Here is a 23,681-nt window from a genome sequence, read left to right as displayed (position 1 = left end):
AGGGTTTTTTCCTTTTTTCCCTTTTGTTTATTGTACACAGAACTTTTTGCAGAATGGAGATATTTTGTGAGCTGCACAGCTGCAGGCACAATAATTTTAATTTATATTTTATTGTGCAATTTTTCTGTGTATGTTTCACCACTGCTAATATTTACACTGGAGTACTTCTATCTAGCTGTCATACAAATGCAGGAGGACCGATCTGTACCAAAATCCTGACAATTTAGAAAAGGCTCACACAAGAAACTTTTGTTGGCTTCAATGACTCCATGCATGAAATCAACTTAAACTAAAGTTGTACTAATTAGCAAATATCTACTTTGGGGGCGTGTGTTGAATTTATTGATATAGCTACACCTGTCTAATATAAAATCCTTTGATGCTGCTAATGAATGGTAATCTAGTGTATCACAAGTCTAGTGCATTATTCAGATGCTGCATACATATGCGCTTCAATTGCATATATAAAAAATCTAGAAAGATATTTCAAACATCAAAGAACTGGCATAAAATAATGTATTTTTTGCTTATATACATTTTTTTTTCTACAACATGAATTATTTCTGAATGTTTCCCAGGCTACAGTTTGAAATTGTTGTACATCACATTTATGAGTTCAGCATAGACTCAACGGTTCTGTTTGATTGTAGCTAAATAGTTTCTGGATGCTTCATTAATTGAGACTTAAATAGCTTGTGTTCAGGAGGGCTAACTTGCATGACTCTAGTAGGTGCTGGCAGCTGCTAAGTTGGAAGAGCCATCTTCACTGAAGAGAAATATTTATGCAAGTCATCAGTCTGGCCTAATGTGCACAGAGCTGTTATTTCCACCTGTAAGACATTCAACGAAATTGCCATGAGACTTACTGAATCTGAAAAGAGACAATTCTCTTGCCCTGCTGAGAACAGGGTAGGCAAAGTGACAGCTCTGCCTGCTCTGCTGCAGAGAAAGCAGCTGTCCAGAGCTGATTTTTGTGCAGGATAATGGATGCAGGAGATGGATTACCAAGTGATAAATCACACAGAGGAATTGGCTGGTGGCAGAACCCATGAGCAAGAAAATAGCTGGCACACTCTGCAGTGGGTGTTACCATCCCCATCTAAGGAGCCACAGCCTTTATGCATAAACAGTAAGACAAAACAGGAGTTAATTATAGTGCAGATGAAACTTTCTGCCACTTTCTTCAGTTTTATCAAAATAGGATCACCACTGTCATCTTCATGCTTACACAGGCCATGCACACTAGGATACTCCCAAGTCAGGAATAATTCAATTTACTTTAGCATAGTTTCTACTGTGATGCCAGCCCAGTACTGAACACCTGAAAATATCCTGGGGTGCATTAGGAAGAGCATTGCCAGCAGGCTGAGGGAGGTGGTCCTCTGCTCAGATCTGGTCAGATCTGGTGAAGCCACATCTGGAGTGCTGTGTCCACTTCTGGGCTCCTCAGTACACAAGAGGCATGGAGCAGATCCAGGGGAGGGCAACAAAGATAGTTAAGAGAGAGGAGTATCTCTCTTACAAGGAAAGGCTGAGGCAGCTGGACTTGTTAAGGCCTCAAGAAGAAACAAGTGAAAAGGGGTCACGTCAATGTCTCTGCGTATCTGAAGGGAGGGTGCCAAGAGGATGTAGCCAGGCTCTTCTTGGTGGCACCAAGGAACAGGACAAGAGGAAACAAGCAGAAACTGATTCACAGGAAATTACACCTGAAAATGTGAAGAAGTATTTCTTTTCTGTGTGGTAACTATGCACTGGTACAGGTTGCCCAGAGAGATTGTGGAGTCTCCCTCACTGGAGATATTACAGAAATTTCTGGACAAAATCCTGTGCCACGTGCTCTAGGATGACCCTGCTAGAGCAGGGAGGTTGGACCAGATGACCCACTGTGGTCCCTTCCAACCTTACCCAGTCTGTGATTCTGTGATTCTTCTCTCTTCAGGGAAGATACACAAATGGCACTTGTGCAAGGTGTTTCCAGAATGTCAAATTTCCTGAAATGTACAGTAAAAGAGAGCTTATGCAGCTCTCTAGGAGGTGCTAGAAATCACTAAAGAGTTAATGAAAGCAGGTCTTTGAACTAATTTTTTCAGGACAATAGTCTTTCAAACTAATCTTGTCAGGACAGTAGTCCATGGACAAGAAAACTTAAAAGTTTTTGATATAATGTCTAAAGCCTTGGTGACTTGATACTTTTTTAGTAATTGTAGCCTGACACTGTTGTTTTCAATAATGTAAAACATTTGACCGAATCTTGACAAAGTCATCCATTACACATGAAATTGGCCCATAAGTTGTTTTATGACTTGTAGAGCAAGTGAGATTCACTCTACTCAGACACATGGGCACTGGGTTAACATCTGACACACCAGCGGGCCCTCACCAGCATGTGTCACTGACTATCTCTTTATTACAAAGATCCTTGAAGCTTTACCTATATATTTTGAACATAATTTTGAAAGCTAGTTTGATAGTAGATTAATCTTCCAGCTGGCTCCTCCCAAGGACCTGGCTGAATGTACTGAATGTACTGAGTACTGACATGACAGATCCACTACCTTGCTCTGCTCGTTGTTGAAAACCCTGTGTGTGATTTAATGTTCAGAGTTTTTCCCAGAAATCCTTATTATTTCACAGCAGTCTTGTCCTAGGGAAAAAGAGAGTGACCTTAGTTTGCCTTGAATCAAACATTCTTAAACTTATGTGTATTAGATGCTCTGGCAGGTACACTGTTTTATGGCCTTATGAAATTTGCCATGGAAAGAACTTTTAAAAGGGTTCTTTTTTGGTTGTTATGAAGATTTGGCTGCTAAAAATCTGTTTCCTTCCTGCAGCTTGCATTTTTTTAGCACAACACCGACACAGTTTCAAGGCAGTTAACATGCAGGCTTTGTGACCAAGCCAACAGTTGTGTTGCATAATCTGAACCCTGGTAGAGTTACCTAAGACTGCAGTTAGAGACAGCTGGGCTTGCTTGGACTGCCTCCCACCTCATCTCACCTTCCTTTGGATCTGACAGGGAGCTTTCCCAGGCTCCCTATCCCTTTTGTGTGACATCTGCTGTCCACTCCCCACTTCAAAATGTAGTGACTCAGCTGGTTGGGAGCAAGACCAAATCTGAGAGTTTCACTGGTCGAGTACCATTCATTTTGAGATGGAATAAATTTTTGAAACATAGATTTAATGTGAAGTAGGTAGATGTACCTGAGACTTTCTCTGCAGAGCAACTGTGGCAGAAGTAATGGCCATTACACTTCTCCTGGCTTCCTGTTCTCAGTACAGTTACCTTCCAGTGAGAATACTTTGCTCAAAATCCTTGACAGAAGATTTGTCCCTCCCACCTCAGCTGGGTGAGTGTTTATGCATCAAGAAGGGGGTTGAGAACTTCCTATTAGTTCCATTGGTGACTGAATGTTTATGATACCATCACTGTGAGCGTAGGCCCTTCCCATACTGAGAGATCCTCAGGCTGATAGTACCTGCCACATCCATTCTGTCTTGCAAACAAATCTCACTGAGGGAGGTTATCATGGAGCTCTTTAACCGATCCCCTCCTATGTCCATCGTAACAAAGAAAAACCAATTAGGCCTTACTGCCTGTTTGCCTAACCATCACTTAGGGAAGAAAGGAGCTGATAGGATTAGGGACACACTGGGATAGAGGAAAATGGCTCTATTTCAGAATCCTTGCCTAGAAAAAGTACCCCTTTTAGTTCTCTTGGTTTTTAGTGACAGTAACAATGTAAAGGGACAGGACTTAGAACTTGATCTGCCTAAAGCATACTTTGAATGACTCATCTAATGTGTTCAGTATCTTCCTACACCAACACTTATCTGCCATTTTCTAATTATCTGACATTGAATTTTCCAAATAATACTGTATAATTATTAATTTTCTGCAATGAATTTAGTTAAAGAAGCCCATTTTACTCCCCAGAGGAAGAAGTGGAGTTTCTGTGTGCTATGAGGAGAGAAACACAGTTTCTTCAAGCATACAGCAAGATTCCCTCTTGCAAAAACTTCAACCAGAGGGACAGCAAGGTACAGAGAGACAAGTGGATTTCAGAAGTAATACACCATGAAAATTTTTCACTTAGCATTTTCTAGAAGTTGACTCTGGTATTTCTTATGACAACCACAAATGTAACACTGACCTGTCTATAGTCAGAGCAGAAGAGTTTCGCTCTGTTGTGAACAGTGTTAACACTCAAGTCTTCATTAACAGAGAGTTCTGGGATACCACAGCCACAGATAACAGGGAAAATGGAAAACACACTTCTGAAATCTGTCTTTGTATGTATTACCTTCTTGTTAGTAGTTATGTAGTTCTGGAAGCAAAAAGAAGCATTTGTGATGTCTTACACTCCAGTTTAATCAAGTCAGGAGGAAAGGATGCAGGTTTCTGTTCCTCCCTTACCAGTTGAATCTGTGACTTCCCAGAACAGACATGGAGGGAGGCAGGGGAACAATTGCATTGTGTCTGTAGCTTTAGCCAGGGCCAGACACATTTATGCAGTAGAGCATTTTTTACTGAAAAAGGCACAAGGAATCAGAATACAGCATGATTTTGTGAGACCTGATTGAGTTTACTCATGACAAGTAATGAAAACTTTATGAAAACAATCACATTATTTTTGAAGGCATTATGCTTCAAGTACTCACACCTTCCCATACGGGTCTAACGACCATTTCATTAATGAAATGATACAGGAGAGATAAATAGCTGTGTGTATACATTGCAGCATGCACTGATGGCCAGATGTTTTCAACAGAAACCAGTCATGTGGTGCACCAGAGCCCAGCTGTGGCTATATGACCTTAGAGGTTCTACAGGCCTCATCTATTTCTTCTGGAGGAAAAGCCTCCAGGGTTTTTGGAAATAAGCTTTCAACTTCTGATTATGAAAGATTTGGAGCTTGTACAGCTTTTAGTGAAGTAGCTGGTGTTCCCAGGTGCTCAGTGCTATTCTGATTTGGAGCATGGCTAGATTTTGGGGTAGCCTGGCTATTCTTATTTATATGCTTATTAAGGACAATGTTCTGGATAGAGATTTTTTTATTCCTTTCTATGAACATGCCTGGATTTTTATAAGAAGACATGTCCTGTAAACTAACAGATAAATGTTTCTTGTGATCACTTCAAATATTCTCCATGGCTCACAGTACAGAAATGTGGTGCTTTGTAAACCAACAGCCTGCCTAATTCAGCTTGCTTTATCAAGTCTCTCCTGCTTCAGGAGGGCATGTCTCAGGCCACCTATCAAGGTCCATTTTTATTATTGTTAAATGCCTTCATCCCTAAATGCTAGAAATCTATCTCCTTTCATTCCAGAGACTAATATCTCTCAAGAAATTCATTTTTATATTAAGTCAAAACAAGAAGAGGCTAGTTAAAAAAAATAAAAGTATGAAGAGTTTGGTTATTCAGCTGAACCCCCAAGAGTGTGTAAGAAAATATAATATTATGATAAAGACACCAATGCACATCACCATTGCTCACATCAAAAAGGGGACAGAATTACCCAATATTGTGCTGTAAACTATATGCCATTAGCTGATAATAGGGATTTCTCTCTAGCTTACACAGTAGTTTTGTACACTTAAAAGAAAAGGACCTGCACAAGAGCAAAATAGAAGATAGGATAAAAAGCAAGGAGATAGCTGGATTTGATAAGATAACTGGCTAGAGCTTGTTTATCATGAGCTCAGAAAATCTTTAGATAAGGTGGCATGGGGTGATTAGTGGAGGAATCATAGGGGTGACTGAGTCAGGGGACAGCAACAGGTGCTGGGTGCTGCTGAAAGTCAAAATACTACGCTGAAAGGATCTTTTCTCAGAACTGATCTTCTCTTCACCATTGGCCTTGGACAAATGATCAGCATGGCCCTGATGAAAGGTCCAAAGCCAAGAGGCATTTTCAGCATAGAGATGCTTCCAGTAGAGAAATGGAATTATTGTGCAATAGTACAAAAGCCTGTTATGACCACTCCTGAAGCAGCAGATACAATTCCAGTCACCACCACCCCAGAGGGATGAGTACAAAGGGAATTGAGCACAGAAAGGTACTGGGATGACCAATAATATGGGGAATGTGTTTTGCAGGATAATAAGAAATTTACTAGTTCAGCCAGGCAAAATGAGGAATGAAGGGATATGATTTCTATCAATACATCAAACTGCAAAACCCTCAAGAGAGAGAATGGCTATTTAAGCTTAAGGAAATGTTGGTACAAGAAAAAATGTGTATAATCCGGTTGAGAATAAATTAGCCTGGAAATTAAACAAAGGTTTCTAGCCATCAGAAAGGGAAGTGAGATTCTGTAATAGACTTCCAACGGAAAAAAAGCAGAATAAATTTTAAGATAGAGCTGGATCTTTTATGAAAGGTCTTCTGTAATGGAAGAGAGTAGTCTACATGACCAAGGAGTTCCTTCCACTTTGTACTCCCACTCCATTCTCCTTTTCTCATCCTACATTGTGCCACTTCTCTTCCTTGGTACCCTGAGCTTCACCTGCTCCTGCTCTGAAGGCACCATGGATCCCTTATCAAAATTCTGCACTGCAATAGGTTGTTTTTAATCCTCCCCGTATCTCCCTATTTTTTCCCTTGCCAAGCTTGCTGGGCTGTAATGTTTCCCTTCGTGTAATCCATCACAGACACAATGTCGCTTGTGCAAATTAAAATGCACCTTGGAATAATAAAAAAGGGTGGGTTTTTTTTTCTTCCTTCCCAGCAGCAGTTCCTCAACACAAACCATTTGTCTCTGGAAAGAAATTCAAGAATGTTAACCCTGTGTATGCTCCTATGGGGTACACAGTACCTCCTGTGAGAAAACACTTAAAGGAGACCTTGCAGTTGTGGACCTTGCAGATGTGGACCTTGCTGATAGCTTGAACTGTAGCCCACTACTTTTCTGGTGAAATCATTGGTGATAGGGTCCAGTGTAACAAATTAACAATAACAGTGTAACAAAATTAACAATAGCCCATGTCACAACAAAGAGATACAATACAGGAAAACTACATAGCAAACCTCATGATGCTCCACAGAACTCAAATTGGACGTTGGGCATTGGGACCTTTAGAAAGAACCACTGGAAACTATCTGAGTGACAAAAGAGTCACCAGCCTATCACATACTGATGTACAGTTCTGGAGGCTATAATTGGCTCATGGATCAGTCACTGGTCACTTGTTATATAGAAATAAACTTACAGTGAATCACTGCTGAATGAATTCCATCCTTGATGAGATGTGCATGTAAAAGGTTATGTCAAGGACAGTATTTTATATTTCTTCCTTTCATTTCAGGGGAGGGTGTGAATTTCTCCTCAGTGGCATATAAATTTCATTAAGTTAAAGATGCATTTAAAAAACCCATTTTATATGGTAAGAAAGGTCCAGAGTTGGATTGAGGGGTAGGCAGGCACTAAATGATTTGAATGCTTGGCCATAGAGGTGGTGTGGCATTGCACAGCCATCTAGGCTGCAATGACATGGAAAGAGCAGTGTGGACAGTAGACCAAGAGGGGCTACATTCCCTATAGAGAAGCACTGGTGCTTTGATAGAGGCTTTCACAAGGTCATTATTGAGAGATAGGACATCTTTATTGTTTGTGGCATAGGCTTTTGGCTCATGGCTTCAGCTTTTGTGCATCCTAGATTTTGCTCAGACATAGGTGGATGATTTTTCTTACTTCTGCCAAAAACTGCTTCACCCCAGACTTTGACCTCCCATCACAATTGTTGTTTTATTTACCATCATAGTAAGAGGGCTAGTGGGTCACCTCATACTCCCACGGAGTCAGTATTTATGCTCCAGTTCCTCTCTTTCTTGCTGTTTTCTAGTTCAAGAGCTTACTAAGCTCTTCAGTGTGTGATCTTATTGGAAACTTATGTTGATGTTAGTGCAGTAACACTGATATGGCTTTCCATGTCAGGCACAGAGCTGGAATCATCCACATGGGGAGAAAGCATATGCCCAAAACAGGAGATAGACTAAGCCATGAAGGATGCAGAAAAGACAGCTGGTGTGTGAGAGAAAGAGGGTCAAACTTGGCTGGAAAAAAGCAACTTAAAGCTTCAGGTCTCCAAGAGAGGGGATACCTTCATTGTTCATCATCCTTATTTGGAATAACAAGACCAGTAGTGGTTAGACAAATGGGTATATATTCAACGGTTCAAAATGCACAGGCATACTGAACATCACTAACTAGTCTTCCAGAGAAAGCTCTTCTCTCTTTGGGATGGCCTGATTTTGCCCTCATAATTCGAGGTTTTTTATTTTTACTGTTTTGTAGAGGCTGGATAGGTGGCTGGAATTCACTCTGTAGAGTAGTAAATTCTATTTCTATATTGTGTTTTGTCTCAGTAGCAAGGCTGTTCTATTTTACAATTTCTTTAGGGGTCACAAACAAATGACATAAAATCTTGGAGGATTGTTTCTTTAGAATTTATTTTTTTCCCCCCAGTTTTTCCTACTGTGAGTCTTGCTGTTTCCATGCTTGATCATTATAATCTAAAAATTATAATTCCAAGTTCAATCTCTTCTCAAAATTTTTGTTGTGAAAGAAATAGTGCTGTTTTCTTACAATGTAATTGTCTTCCTTAAGCTCCCTCTTGCAATGCAAATTTCATAATTTAATGAACCACCCATTTTTTGGTAAACTTTCTATCTCCAGTGGATACAGAGAAGATTTAAATTCCTCTAAAGCCCAACTTCTAAAGGAAACAAGGCTTAAGAGATCACACTGTCTGTCCATGACAGTCTTCATCTGTCTATTTTACTTATTCCTCACAGTAAGTTTTGAATTGAACCTCTCACTCACAAATAAATATACCTGAAAGAGATGCAGGGATCTTAAATGTGCTAGGTCCCATCAATTTCCCTGGACAGAAATGACAGTTTTTCAGTATCAGCTCTGAGTGAAAGATTACTAATCTCACCACTTGCTGGAGAGACAAAAAGTCCTGAAAAGGGGATGCATGATCGTCTTTGTTGTGGGGAGAAGTCTGATTGGAGTTCACCTGTTTTGATATGCAGCGTAGTAAATTCAGCACAAGCCACAAATCTCTAGGAAGCTGTGGTTCATTCATCCCCCTGCTCACAAAACTGCTTGTAATGGATTCAGTAGGTGCTTTCAGGATTCCCCAGACATGCTCAGTGGAGTTCCACCTGTTATGTGAATTTGTGTGTTTCTTTCTATTGCTTTCTTTTAGACAGAACTTGCCTTTTCCACTGAATACTCACACTTCTCCCGATTTGCTTGTGCTCTTAATCATAGGGTATCTTTAGCAGTGCATTCTGTTTAAGTGTCTGTGTCCATAGTTACCATTCACAGCAGGAGGGGAGGTCCTCAGATCCTAGAGCTAATTTTCTTCACAGTGGCTGGTATGGGGCTGTGTTTTGGATTTGTGCTGAACGCAGGGTTGATAGTAGAGAGATGTTTTTGTTATTGCTGGGCAGGGCTTACACAGGACCAAAGCCTTTTCTGCTTTCCGTACTGCTAAGCTAGTGAGGAAGCTAGGAGGAGACTCAGCCAGGACAGATGACACCAGCTGATCAAAGGGGTATTCCACACCATGTGATATCATGCTCAGTATTTGAAAAGGGGGGAAGAAAGAGGAAAAGGGAATGTTTGGAGTGATGGTGTTTGTCTTCCCAAGTCATTGTTACATGTGATGGGGTTCTGATCTCCTGGAGACAGCTGAGCACCTGCCTGCCATGGGAGGCAGTGAATCTATTCCTTGTTTTGCTTTGCTTCTGTGTGTGGCTTTTGCTTTTCCTAATAAACTGTTTTTATCTCGATCTGTGAGTTATCTCACTTTTCCTCTTCTGATTTTGTCCCTGATCACACTGGTGATCTCCCTGATCACACTTAGGGGAGTGAGTGAGTGGCTGCTTGGAGCTTGGTTGCTGGCTGAGGTTAAATCATGACATTGCTAAAAGTTTTAGAACAGCTTGAGAGAGACCATTTGCTAAAGAAGGAGATTACAAACAGTATGGAGAGTAGGAAGTTGAGAAAGCCTGTATATGAATCCTGACTGTGTTTGGCCTTGGAAGTCCCTTCCCTTGCAGAGTCTCAGTTTCCCCAGATGCAGGCTAAGAACAGTAACAGCTATCTGTGTCTCTTGCCATTAGTGGAGTAAAATGAGATGTGCTTGCCAGCGGAAGAATCACTGACTATTGTTCTTGTTCTGTTAAAGAGAATTGGGACTTCAGCAGGATATGCTTTCACTGGAGTTTAGCAGGAATTACTTTCCGGTGCCCCCTAATATTGAGAGGAACGATCTGTCAGAACAGTAGTGCTTGAAAGTCCTTCCTGGCTCAGGCACACAGGTTCACTGGGTGTCATGTTTTCTGTTTGGTTCAGTGTGGGAACACGGCCAACTTGGGTCATAGAAGGAGAAAATAGGGAGCTGGTAAAGGCAGAACTGGGCATGACATCCCATTCCATTCTTAACTCTGTGCTGACCAGTAACCTTTTCCTCACTACCAAGCCTTGGACTACAATAAGAGCAGCTACACTGGGCAGAACACTTATTCATCAAACCTGGTCCTCAGGAAGCTTGACAGGGGTGATTGCTTTGGAAGCCTTGCATTTACAAGTTACTGCCATTGTCCTGGTGACCTCCTACTGTGAGAGGATGGTGAGATGAGGTGAGCCACAGGACGGGATTTTTATGCTCCTTTGCAGGATGGCAAAGCTTTGTGGGGAGTCTGAATCTGGGGAGCACTGAATGATATCTGATACTGTGATACTCATCTTCTGTAGTACTTCTTCCTGTCTTACAGCAGTGTCCCATAGTACTCTTTGATAATTACTAGAGTAGTGTGAGAGAAGTTCATGATCACCTAGGGCTCTGTGATCCACATCCTCTTACAGGTCTTCTACACTGGCATCCAGTGCTGTCCTGACCCTGTCTGTTGAACTCAATGCTCTATGGAGCAGCTGAAGTTCTCAGCTAACTGAAGAGAAATGATTGCCTCTTTCTCCCCTGCCCTTTTCTGCAGGAACCTGGGGAAGATGAATTGGTCTGTTGATTCAGAGCAGAAGAAACTTGATTGTTGTGTGCTTCTCTGGAAAATGACCACATTGGCCTGTGCCCATGTCTTGGTGTTTGCTGGTTTCACTGCTCTGACAGCATGAAAGATGTTTGGTTTTGTTCCTAATGCTGTTATCATTTATCATCCTCTTGTAAAGTCAGAACCTGCTGCTCACACGTCCTCCCTCTGTGTTAGGTTTTCTGCTCCCCCTCCACTCCTGCCCTGGTAGAGAAACTGCTTGTATGCCAGAAACAAACTGTCTGTCCACTGGGTACTAGAAAAGACACAGGATCCTTTTTGCTCCCTGAAATCACTGTTGTGTTTAATGGTGATGGTTTGACTGGGTTTCGGCTCTTAGGTTTTGGAAGAGCAGCTCCAATCATGGAGTGGAGAGCTGATAGTAACCTTATTTTATCCCATAAAGATGGTAGCTGGTCCTGAATCCAGGGCACTCTTCTATAGCTGGTGCCTGTGGAAAGACATAATCATTCAGATGTTGGAGATGGTGAAGGGGATACAGTGTGTAAAATCCCTATCCTTCAGCTGAGTAAGTATCTCAAAGCTGCTTGGGCTATAGCATGCGTGTGTCAGAGCAGTAGAATATGTGGGGCTAACACATGACTTAAAGATCATCCTGCCAGCTTCTGTCTTGTATGCATGTCCCCATATAATCCATAAGCAGCCCTCTAACTGCAGATCAATGGTACATCAATTTCTGTGGATAAGCTGAAATAATTCAAAAGGAAGCAGAAATATCTGCTAGGACATGGAGATGACTTGGAGAGGGTGAAGGAAGGAGACTTATATTCATCCCTTCATTCTCTCTGGCAATTTTTTCAGGTAGCAACAGCCTAAAACCTACAAAAATGTAGTTTGGGACTAGAGGTGTGCAGCACACTGCTACTGTTTGTGGTGTTAACATGGACTGTGGTGAAAGATTTGTTTCTCCTCCCTTCCTTGCTGCACTCCTGGTTCAACAGTAATTAGTCTTATCTCTAGAAGCCAACAAACATTGTACTGTGTTTCTAGAAATATTGTGTACACCCTGTATGGGATTTCTCACCCACCTTGGAGAGCCAGACTGTCATGAGCCAAGCCAGACTGCTTGCAGAAGGACCAGCTCAGTGAGGTTTTTAATGATGGGAGCTCCTATTGTGGGAGGAACGGTGTCTGCTCTCCTAGTGGTTTAGAGGCAAATACATCACAAATCTGCAGCTGGGATGGTGGCACTTCTCTGATGTGATGTCAAGTTCTTCATGGACCAGAGTGGCCCTATACTTTCTAGGAAAGCAGAAGTTACTTTTCACTGTCTGATATCCCTGGACATTGCTTCTTATGTGAACTCTTTGTAATTCTGTGTTGCTTGGCAGCCAGACGTGCACTTGTGGCAATTGTTGCATCAAATTGGCTTCCTAACAAAGCGCTAGCTTTGCTCTTGCTAGATGGAGAAGGATTTTGATAGGTATTGGAGCTCATGCAGAAGCCCATTTTGATATAAAATCTTTCCGTAAGCAGAATGATTTCATTCCATGGGCAGGCCATCATCCTTTTCCTATACATCTGCCAGAGTTGCCAGCATTAGACTCTTACTATCCTTATTTATAGAGCAATATAAAGGTTCTGAGCATTTTACAGATACATAAAAGAGAAGATTCTTTCTCTTCAAGATGCTGACAGTATCTCATATATATTGGAGAGATGGGTCAATAACTCATGTTCTGAGGAGGACTAACATAGCGCAAGAAGAGCTCAGAGCAGAAGTCTGTGACAGGAGGCTGTGAGAAGAGGGAAGATATTGGCAACAATTTGGTGCAGGAAGCAGGTCTGGATGATATGGCCAGGGACATGATGAGAAAAGCTGAGAGAAGGTGGCAATAGAAGTCTTAGGACTTGACTAGTAAGAGAACGGGAGCTAAGGAGCAGTAAAACTGCTATTGATGAATGGATTAAAACCAGCCTAGCAATCAGTGCCCTGTTCCTTTTCTCTCTCAGCACTGAGAAGATTGAGAACTTCTGCACCCTCCCTGCTCTCCTTCTGCTGCTCTGGTTGCTGAGAAAGACAGGGAATTATGACTTCAGTAGTAGTGTCTGCCAGGCTGAAGTTCACTTGCAGTTGGTACAATGAGAGTTATGGTGTTTTTTTCCCTAGTGACTCTTGGGGTCTGTGTACAATGTTTTGCTCCTCCTTCATGACATGCTAAACAAATAATAGTTTCTATGCAACTCTAGTTTCTTGTGTCTGTTTGTGGGTCCCTAGGCTAGATGCAGACCCCTATTTTAGGTCCATATAAGCTTAACTGCAGTGGAGTTGCATGGTTTTTTGCTTCTACTTCATGGATCAATGTTCCTTGTGACTACAAACCACAAGTCAGCAATGTAATCTGTTCAAGTCAGTGACTGTGGTCTGCACTGACCTTCCTCCACAAGTATGATGATGATTGTGGGAGAAGGCTACAAGTTTTGCTTTTTTTGTGTGTCTGTGGTAATGGGCAACAGCTGCTAGATTGAAAGACACCCTTGTCCTCCCCCCTCACCTCCCTCCCTGACTCTGTGCCCAACCGGGACTAAGTAGTCCTGCTGCCTTTTATTAATCTTCTCCTGGGACAGCACTATCAGTGGCCCATCAGCGTTCAACATGCCCTCAGTCACTCAGGCTCTTGATTAGTGCAGTGAGGAGAGACTTACAGGGGAAGCTCTTCTTCACAGGCTGTGTTTGCATACAGTGATTGATGCTGGTACCTCCTCTAAACACATCCACATTTTGCATTTTAAACAAGCAATTGCTGTAGAGCTGCTCTCTGTCGCTCTATGGGATTCCCAGTACCAGCATAGGAAGTACCTACCCTTTCTTGAAATGGCCTCTCCTTCTCAGAGGACACTGCAGCGGGATGAGAAGGTCACTGACCCCACCTTATGTTTGAGGGCATGACACTAAAACCTATTGTGTGTCCTGCCTTGTGAACTGGCTTGTGGAGAGTTCTGGGCTCTGTGGTCAATGTCACACAGTTGGTAGGCTTTCACCAAGAAGGTCAAGCTCATGTGGGGTACATAGCCTGAAGCCTCCTGAGTTTCCCAGTGTTTCCTTGTCAGATTTCAAGCTCAAAGTAGGCTCCCACCATATTCACCACTGTCTCTGTCTTGGGAATACATAAGCTGACTGCACCATGGAGCACTGAATGAATGTGTGTGTTATCCACAAGCATTTTTCATATTATATGTATGTATTATATGTACATATTATAGCTGTACACCCCTCCCCCCATATGTATGTATATTAAAAAATCCATCTTGCAAATTGTCCAAAGAAGCAACAGGTGACATACATTATTACAGCTTCTACTGTGGATTTTTTAGCAGGGTGTGTCCAAGTGAAATTTTGATTTGGAGGGTGGTATCCTAAACCATGTCTTTGAAGAGGAAAGTGTACAAGGGAGGAAATGGGTGTGTTTAACTTCTGTTTGAAGAAAAGACAAAAGGAGCAACAAAAAAAAAACAACAACAAAAAAAAAAACCAACAAAAAAAACCCAAAAAAACAAAAACAACCAAAAAACCCTGTGATGATACTGCTGGTATCACAGATTGCTTTTCAAAGTGGCAGTTGTTTAATCTTATTTATTATATGCTAAGTGTTTCCTTTCTTTCAAAACAGAAGGAAATTTACCTGGGAAGTAACCCCCTTTGAACAGCAACAGGGATGTGTCTGTAGTTGAGGCTATGAGTCCCTTGGATCAGGCACTCAGTCCTTCCCTTTGTCCCTGGGGTGCAGGGATCATTGTGGAGGCTAAATAAGCAAATATCACTTACATCCACTGTCTAGTGGTCCCAGAAAGAATGGCTCTAGAGGCCCAGTGCTGTTTGCCTTGCAGATTGTCTGCTGCACTGTGAAGTTTTAACACCTTCAACAAAACTCAGAGGCTTGCTGGCACAGTGTTCCAGTGAGGGCCAGAAGAGTTGTGATAAGGTTTAGTAGGAAATACCTGTTTTCACTCATTCCTGTCATTACTTTCTCATCGTTGTGCTTATCTTAAAGGACTTGCCATGTGCTGCTAATTGCCATTTCATGTCTGAAAACTTAAAGGCTGTGGAAAATCAGGCACTTCACCATTGGCTCACAGTGGCTCTGTAGACATGGGAGATCCATGGTGAAGTTGGCCCTTTTATCTCCTGCCACATCATATTAATTTTGCAAATGTGACAAGCTTAGCTTTGCAAAAATAACATATTGCCCATGTCATGTTCTATTTAATATTGTATCCAAATGGCCCAAGTGCTCAGCAACGTGGGCTGGGGGAATGGCTCTGCAGACTTCTTTGTCACTTGAGTGGTAGCTGGCTTCCAGGAGTAATTATAGCTGTTCTGTGCTGTGACACACCAAACCTCTTGGGATTAGTGAGGCATCAGGTGCATGGTGACTGAGAGGCAAGAACAGAGATGGTCCAGTTCCCAAGCCATGAAGGTCATAATCTTTAGAAATCCTGATATCCACTTAGACTTTGGACTTCAGTGGAAAGGAAGCATTGCAGTGACCTTGCAGAGAGCACTCTAATTTTCCATAAATCCAAAAAGAGAAATTTAGACCTTAGGAGTTTGAAACTGAATTGCATTGCCATCATGTGGATACACAGAAGCTAATGTCTAGTCAGAAAAATTCTGGAACCCTCATTTATTAGTTAGAAATAAAAAACAAAGTTATGATAGTTATGAAAGTTAAGTCAGAATGCTTATCAAAATGTGGAATGAAATTATAATAACAATTTAACTGTGGTACTGTCCAAGTAAACACTGAAGTTAGTTTGACCCAAGTAATACAGGTTATTAATATGAATAAGAGTCTAACATGTTCATTAATGTCACTACTTAGTGACATTTGGGGCTTACAGAATTAGGTGTTAGAAACATTAGTAATTAGAAAATGAATATGCAAAATACCTAAAGTGGTACAGGATCAACATGATTCTTTTATGTCTTCTTCAGGATGGTATTTCCAGACACAGAACTCCATGAAGAGGTGTTAGGGAAAATCCTATCTGCTCTGCTTGAACCATTATGCTGTTAAAACTGGTAGTTCCTTTCATTTCTACTTAAGTAAATATGATTTTATGTAGCAATTGCAGTACCAGAAGCAAACCTGCCAAATTAATGAGTGTTTATTAGGCTCTATGTAATCTTAAATTAATCTAAGTTAACAGTGGCTACTCAAGATAGGGTAGGTGTGCAAATACTCATGATGCAAAGATCTCAACAGAAGATGTGAAACTGTAATAGTGCCTGTCTATGCTCTTTCAGGGCATGTCAACTTCAGGCTGAGTGCCTGTGTGCCTCCAGCTTAGATTTTTGCAGGACACATACCTGTGCTCTTGAGTTTTCTGATTGGGATCTTCTACTGCTCTGCCTCTAGCCTCTGACGTTTGCCCATGGGTAAGAACCTAGCATATTGCCTGGCTGTGCCAGAAGAAACCCATGCTGGTTTCTGTCTTCTGCTTCAAGCCCCCCTGCTCCCAGTTCTTCAAGTGGAGCATCCTCTGTATGCTCTGCTCCTGACTCGTCACCTCCTGGCTGTGCCCTCAACAGTCCGGCCATAGCTTGGCCAGCATCTTTCATAGGTCACTGTTACTTCCCATGACTTGTTCAGAAAAAGGTGTTGTGCTGCAATATAAAAGCAAATCCTGAGTCAGGCACAGAACTGCTGGATCATTCTCTTCAGTGTATCTTAGTAGGGAAACTGAAGAGGTGATCTGGCCTTTCGTTTCATCTTAAGACTCCCATCTGGATCAGGAATCATGTAAGGGTTTGTGTAGAAAACTCTTTGCTAGAATGTCCTTACAGGTGTTTACATGGTCCTAACATGGTAAAGCACAGTTTGCAGTGGTTTAAGTAATTGTCCTCCTAGAATATATAGTTCTTGTCTGTAAAGACTGGGACAAGTGAGAGACTGATGATGGATCACTGGAATATCATGTAGAATTTCTGCTATTGCCACTTTTTCCCTGTAGTACCCACAATGGCAATAGAGTTATGACATGAATAAACAAAAATATTTATTTATGCAGTTTTCCCCAGGACAGAATTGGGTGGAAAGAAGGAAGATGCAAATACTTTTATTTCTGCAGGACATAGCCAAATGCACAAAACGTAGAGAGGAGTAACCTAAGCAGGAGAATTCAAAAGACTCAACAGGATTTTTAAAGTAGTAAGAAACAGTGGAAAGAGGGCAAGGACATTGGAGCAAAACTAAATGAATTTTTGTGATAGTCCTTCCCTGTGAATCTAATTTTACTTGATAATTCAACCAATTTACCTGATTCGGAGTAAAGTTCAGTGGTCTGTGACTTTTCAGATCATCCCAAATGCCTTTTTTAGAACAGCTTACAGCATTTGCTACCCTTCATTACTCCAGTATAACAGATGACTTTAATGAGAGAATTCATGTCTTCAGCAGCTCAGCCACTTCCATTCAAAACTCCTACAGATCTCTTGGATGTACATGACACACCGTGCTGGTGATTTATCTGTTATTTAACAGCTTGTTCCAACATCTTACCTCCTGACACTTTTGTCTCTCATCTTCATTACTTGCAAAGGGTCATTCTAGGAGAGATGTCTCTCCAGTGGGACTCTCTGGTGCAGTCTGGCACAGAGAAGCACCATCTTTTGATGTATGCGCAAGTACTTGTCTTTAAGGCCCGCTTCTCTTTCTTGTGTGCTGCAGAGACACAGCCATCTCTCTCCATAGCTCTCTCCACAGGAAAGAGCACTAGGAACTACATGGATGTGGGAGCAGGAGACACCCTGTGTCTCACAAAAATGTGTATGAGTTGAGCTGCATTTCAGCAGCTGCAATTTTTGCTGCTGGGAAGCAGTTCCAAAACTTCTAACACTCCTCACTCCCTCTTTTTTTGCTCCTGGCTATCAAAACACAGATTTAGGGTAATAGGTTAAATTCTGCTTTTTAGATGAAGAGATGATTAGATATTTGGAAGATTAGATATTAAGAAGAAATCCTTTACTCTGAGGGTGACGAAGCACTGGACCAGGTTGCCCAGAGAAGCTGTGGCTGCCACATCCCTGAAAGTGTTCATGACCAGGCTGGATAGGATTTTAGGCAACCTGGTCTGGTAGAAGATGTCCCTGCACATGGCAGAGGGGTTTAAACTAGAGGATCTTCACAGTCCCCTTCTAATTCAAACCATTCTATGATTCTGTGATTCTGTGATCCAACAGAAAATAATATTGTGCCCATGTCTCCCTACTCCCATTAAGAAGTGGAGGCTGGAGGCTGTGAAGGGGAGAAGTAACAGAAGATGAATTGATTATTTATTTATTTGACCTGCTTAGCAGCAGTAGCTGTGAAGCATAAAGCTATCTGCAAAGGATGATTGATTCCTCAACAAAGTCTGAAGCACAGAGAGACCATGGTATTGCTTAATGTTCCCTTTGTGTTATTATTATATTTTTTTCCTCTCCTGTTTTTTTCAGAGGTACTATGTGTTCCTGACTTGCTGGGTAGCTAGTTACCTGATGAGTGCTCATGGAAGAGATGATTACTTCATTTCTCCATCATGGGTAGGAGGTTATGCCAATACTTTTGTGAAAGACATCTAGCCAGCTCTGCTCACCTTGTGAAGCATTGTCCCAGTGCAATTACTTGCTCTCTCTTGGCATCTAAAAGGTGAATTGCAACTATTCATAGACATAGCCCAGACAGTTTCTGTTGCATTTTCTGTTCTTTGACTTTTTTGAGTCTGCCAGATGAACAATTTGTGCCATGGAGGGTGCAGAGCCAGATTCAGTGAAAAGGGCATTTGCTGTGATGACCTGTGTGAGAATTAATGTAATAACCAGCAGAGTAGGGGACCTGCTACCAAGGAGGTGACAGCATCAGTGCTTAGCATGATGTCACTGACAACCTGGGGGTAAGTTATTTTTAACTTGTATTGGAACAAATAACACACACAGCAGGCCAGTATGTAGCCTGCTTGTGGGGATATCTTAGCTTGTGCAAATGTCCAGAGGATTGACAGGAGCAGTTTAGCAACATACTCTAGGACACAGCAATCACAAGCTCCGGAATGACTCATTGTTGTACACTTTTGTGAACATGCTCCATGTGAAAGAAATACCCAAAGACAATTGTCAAGTCCCAGTCCAAGCTAATGTAGCCAACACAGTGATTAGGTTTCCCAGAATTTGAGAAGTCCAGGCATCTTCTGTATTAGGTTTTCAGTCACTTTTTACTTTTTTGCAAGCCCCATTCCTTGGGGAAGAAGAGGTGAGCCAGGGGCCTGCAGTGTGTGCAGTGAGCAGCCATAGGATGAAAAGGATCCTGCCCAAAATGCTTGCAACAAGGAATGGATGGCAGGAGGAAGTGCTGAGCTAGAATGGCTCAGTGTGCTGGGCAGAGGTGTTATCCAGCTGCAATCTCTCTTACAGTGTTCAGAATACACTCAAGGTATATTTCTCTCACACACTTTTACTCTGCTTGCAGCACAGGCTGGTGGGCTCAGAGGAGATCTGCAAAATGGTGTCACATTTGCTCATCTATCAATTAAAATCCTCCATAGTATTTTTAGAATTATGATAATAACATTATCATTTTGGCAAACTCAAAGCATTTTATTTGCCTGTCCTCAGAGGTTTTGTTTATCCCTTACTCATTTTTAGATGCTGATACCCAGTCCTAAGGTAGTCCAGGAATTTCCTTTTTCTTTTAAAAAGGTGAAGTGGTCTCTTGATTCAAGCAAATTGAGAAACAGAGCCTAATGTATGTCCAAGCAGGCTTTGTTCTTTTTCACTGGTTGTTCTCTCATGTTTACATTTCTAGGCACATTTAGAAGATGTCTGTGACTTATTTATAAAAGGTTTTTATTTTCTGTGGTCATTTATGGCGAATTTAATAATTTTCTATAATTGCTATAACTCAGTTTGGATTAATAACTATTTGCAAAGGAAACACAGCATCATGGGAATGCAACTGTTCTAGTTAAAGCACTGACAACACCACATGTGGTTGTGTGCTGCCCTGCTGCAAGGCCTCACTGGTTTATGCTGGCAGGATTTTGAGGTTCTCTTGAGTTGTGCAGTGGGGCCTGAGGTGAATGTGGTATTTCTCTGATTTGGCATAGTTTGTCTAATTAACTAGAGCTGCTGCAGCAGCTGCTGGGTAATGTGACCTAAAGGGCATCAAAGGTGTAATTTTACAAATATCCTCCTGTAGGCCTTCCTTTGGTTTGGAGAATGTCATTTAGGTGCATTTCTTGCACTTCTTGCAGCACTGGAAAGCCAGGACATCTGAGGAAAGCTTCAGCGATGGAGAACAATAAACACTATTAGCTGGGGTGACTCTCTTTCCAAGTGGAGGGTGTCCAGAGCAGTGATCTGGCTGCCAGCCACACGGGCCTTGTTTTTAGGGAAGCTGGAATAGTCTATCCCACCAGAGATCTGGAGAAGTTCAGCGTGATTGGTAAGCCACATGGGATGCCACTTGTGACCTCCTCATCCACATATTTCTGCATTGTGCCAGAAACAGGACAGGAGGAGGGAGCCAGAAGAAAAAGAGACTGTCTAGTAGTGTAAAAACCAAAAACATATCCAAGCTAGCCAGGGAAACAGGCTGGATGAGGGCAGGAACCTTAGAGCTGTGATGAAAAGAAGAAATGTGCAGAAGGAGTCATTTAGAGTTTTCTGCAGCTAGAGAAAGTGAGTCTGAGCTAGAAGAGCTCAAGACAGCAGAAGAGCTGGGGATAGCACCCCTCAAAGCTAATGTTTGTGCCAATGCTGGAAGCATTACTCCCTTAGGACCCTGCTGAACTTTTGTGGTGTAATGACAAAACCAATGGGGCACATAAGTGATTACCTAAATCTTGTTACAAGGGTTCATTAGATTAAAAATTATCTGATGAAACCATACTCCCTAAGACTGACCCAGAGGATCATTGATTTGTAGTAGCAGTAACTACTGAGAAAAATAATACAAGGGTTTGGTTGATGTGTTTGAGTTTAATAATGTAAATAGTAATATAAAATTATTTGCAGCATTGACTGCTTTCAGTGTTGTGATGGAAAAGAATTTGCAATTCTGGAAATGCAATTATTGAAGGTGATTATGATTTTGGCTTCAGTTAAATAATTTTCATTCCAAGTATATCACTCTCCATTCCAATGAGATTATTTATAACTTATGTATTGCACTTGAATTAATTGGCATATGGTGCAAATTAACCCCTCTCAAAAATATGATTTATGTGCTTTGTTCTAACTGATCTATTAAATGCAGCTTTGTTTTATGTTGATTCTTGCCAATTTAGGCAAAGTGATTTGAGTTTACACTGTCCTGGCTTCTCTTTATCTGATCACTGCCCTGCTTTTTATAATTTAACAATTGCAGTTATGTCAGGCATATATGATAAAGCTTATTGAAAATATAATGCTAGTTTCTTAAAATCAGAGAAAAAATATATAATAATTTCATTCATCAAAATAATGAACTTGTTTCTGAGCCTTTTTATAGAATGGTCAATGTGCTGATTTTAAGCACTTAAAGAAGTAAGAGGTTGATATTTCTGAATTAAGCAAGCTGGGACTTCTAAACAGAAATCAAATTCTTCCTGTGCCATAGGAAGAAATACATTCAAATTTTTTTTTGTTCAATATATCAAAGAATGCCTTAAAACATACAGGATTTAAAACACTCATTTGCATTATAATAAAATTATTGTATCAGAAAAGGTGCCTTATTAGTTTCCTGTTTTTCAGGTGGATGAAAAAGGGAAAAAGATTGAGGAAAAGACTGCATCCATATAAAGGAGGAAGGATTCCAACCTGTTACTAGGAAAACATGATTTAGTTAGGCTAATCATGTTTCTAAGTTACTTTGAAGGCAATTGTGAGCTCCAGTAGTGCTGTGAATGAAAACATAACTAGATAATGCAATGAGTGTTTACATTTGTGTGTAGCTATCTACAGCAAGAGGGGTCTCTGTATGTCTGTGTATCCCAGGTAGGGATTAGATTTTTGTACTTGTCTTTAAAGCATCAAGATCAAGTGATGGAAGGCGGCCGTTTGCCTTTCTCATTGTCACATTTTCCTGACTTAATTGGTGCTGAATGTTCCCAGGGAAGGGGTAAGGCTGGTAGCCACACTTCCTCCCTGAGAAGGAATGACTGTGGGTAAAATCAAGACAACTAGAAGATGGTGAATGGTAAGGTAAATTCAGCAGGATCTTTGATCCTTAAATTGCTGGTAGACTTAACTATACCTTTTTTCAGTGTTTTTACATTCTTCTCTGGTCATCTGCTGCTGGCCATGTTAGCAGAGAGGGATGGTGGGGTAAATGGGTCTGGGGTCTGAACTAACCCAGATGTTCCTGCATGTGTTGTGTGTGCTGCCAAGAGATGGTTGCAGTAGGCATGTGACTCATTAGATTTATGAAGCTCTGAAGCACTGGAGTCTTTAGCAAAACTGTGATATGTCACTGGTAGCTGTTTTCTTTCTTCTGCTTTTCTTGCACAAGATGCTTTGAGCCTCTAACCAGATCTGATCTTTCCTGTGACTTCACTTCTACTTACAATTATTTGGATGCTGCCGCTCTCAGCACACTGCTAGGTTAGTCCTCCTACTCCCCAGGCACAGATGTTCTGCTTTTCCCATGGTGTCATTTAAAAAATGTTGCAATGGGAGAAAATGTCTTTCTAAAGAAAGCCAGGCACACAGTGTAAGCTCTCTAGCTTTCCATTACTGGAAGTTGAACATTAAAGTTTTCTGTACCTCAACCAATATTTGCTTTGATTTCCTGTGTAATACCTTGACCTGAAAGAGAAAAATCATCATAGAATGATAGAATAGCCTGAGTTGGAAGGGACAATTCTCTTGCTGGTTTTCCTTTTATTTTGTGTTTAGGTAGCCACAAGAAACTACTGCACTCATGTTTTAATATAAGAGCATGTTAAGTTAAGCATGCCCTTAATTTTGGTGAGAGAAATTTTGTTTCAACTTCGTTTAGAGAACTCAACATTGATTAGTAAAGAAACCTGTTTCCCTCTCCAGCTAATCAGAGAAATTAGAATATTTTCCTGGTATTTCCTGTGAAGCTCATCTGTAAGAGGAAATATCAGGGTTGGCCTCAGGTTCTCTCAATGCTTACTATGAAGACAACCCCCTTCTCTTTCTTTCTTTGATTCCAGTGTGAGTGAATACTAGTAAGCAAAGCAAGGATAGCCTCAAACAAACCTAGACAAAGAAGGATGCCCAGGAAATGCCAGTAAGGCAGCCACAGCTTTAAAGTAAGGGACTGAGAAATGCTAACAGCCTTTGAATAGTGTTGGAAGGGTGGTGCTCGAGCTCTCTGTAGTCTTCCAGCTGTCCTTACCAATCTCTTGACACTGTCAGCTTCAGTGCCACACAAACTTTTCAGAACCCTAAAAAACACACATTTACATCCCTTTGCTATATTTAATCTGAAGTATGGTCTGTTTTAAAGTCCTACTGAGGTGGCCAAATCCAAACCTTCTGCAAATGCTACAACATCAAGAGGACTTACGCACACAATGGAGGAGGACTGAGACTGTGAGCTGCTGTGTGAACTTGGAAGGGGGTTGTGTTGGTTCCAAGATTGCATCTGTCACAGTCAGGGTGCAGCTG

At 41.4% G+C, this 23,681-nt stretch overlaps 1 long non-coding RNA gene across 1 annotated transcript in view; it reads left to right on the top strand.

Moving 5' to 3' along the window:
* The window catches only part of LOC146767370 (uncharacterized), an 89,939-nt gene that overhangs the window by 49,099 nt on the left and 17,159 nt on the right, over positions 1-23,681 (top strand). The window lies entirely within an intron of this gene.

Source organism: Lonchura striata, chromosome 5, assembly GCF_050655825.1.
Source record: "Lonchura striata isolate lonStrDom1 chromosome 5, ASM5065582v1, whole genome shotgun sequence".
NCBI classification, from domain to species: domain Eukaryota; kingdom Metazoa; phylum Chordata; class Aves; order Passeriformes; family Estrildidae; genus Lonchura; species Lonchura striata.
Note: the sequence above shows the minus strand (reverse complement) of the source record. Positions and strands in the feature narration are given on the sequence as shown.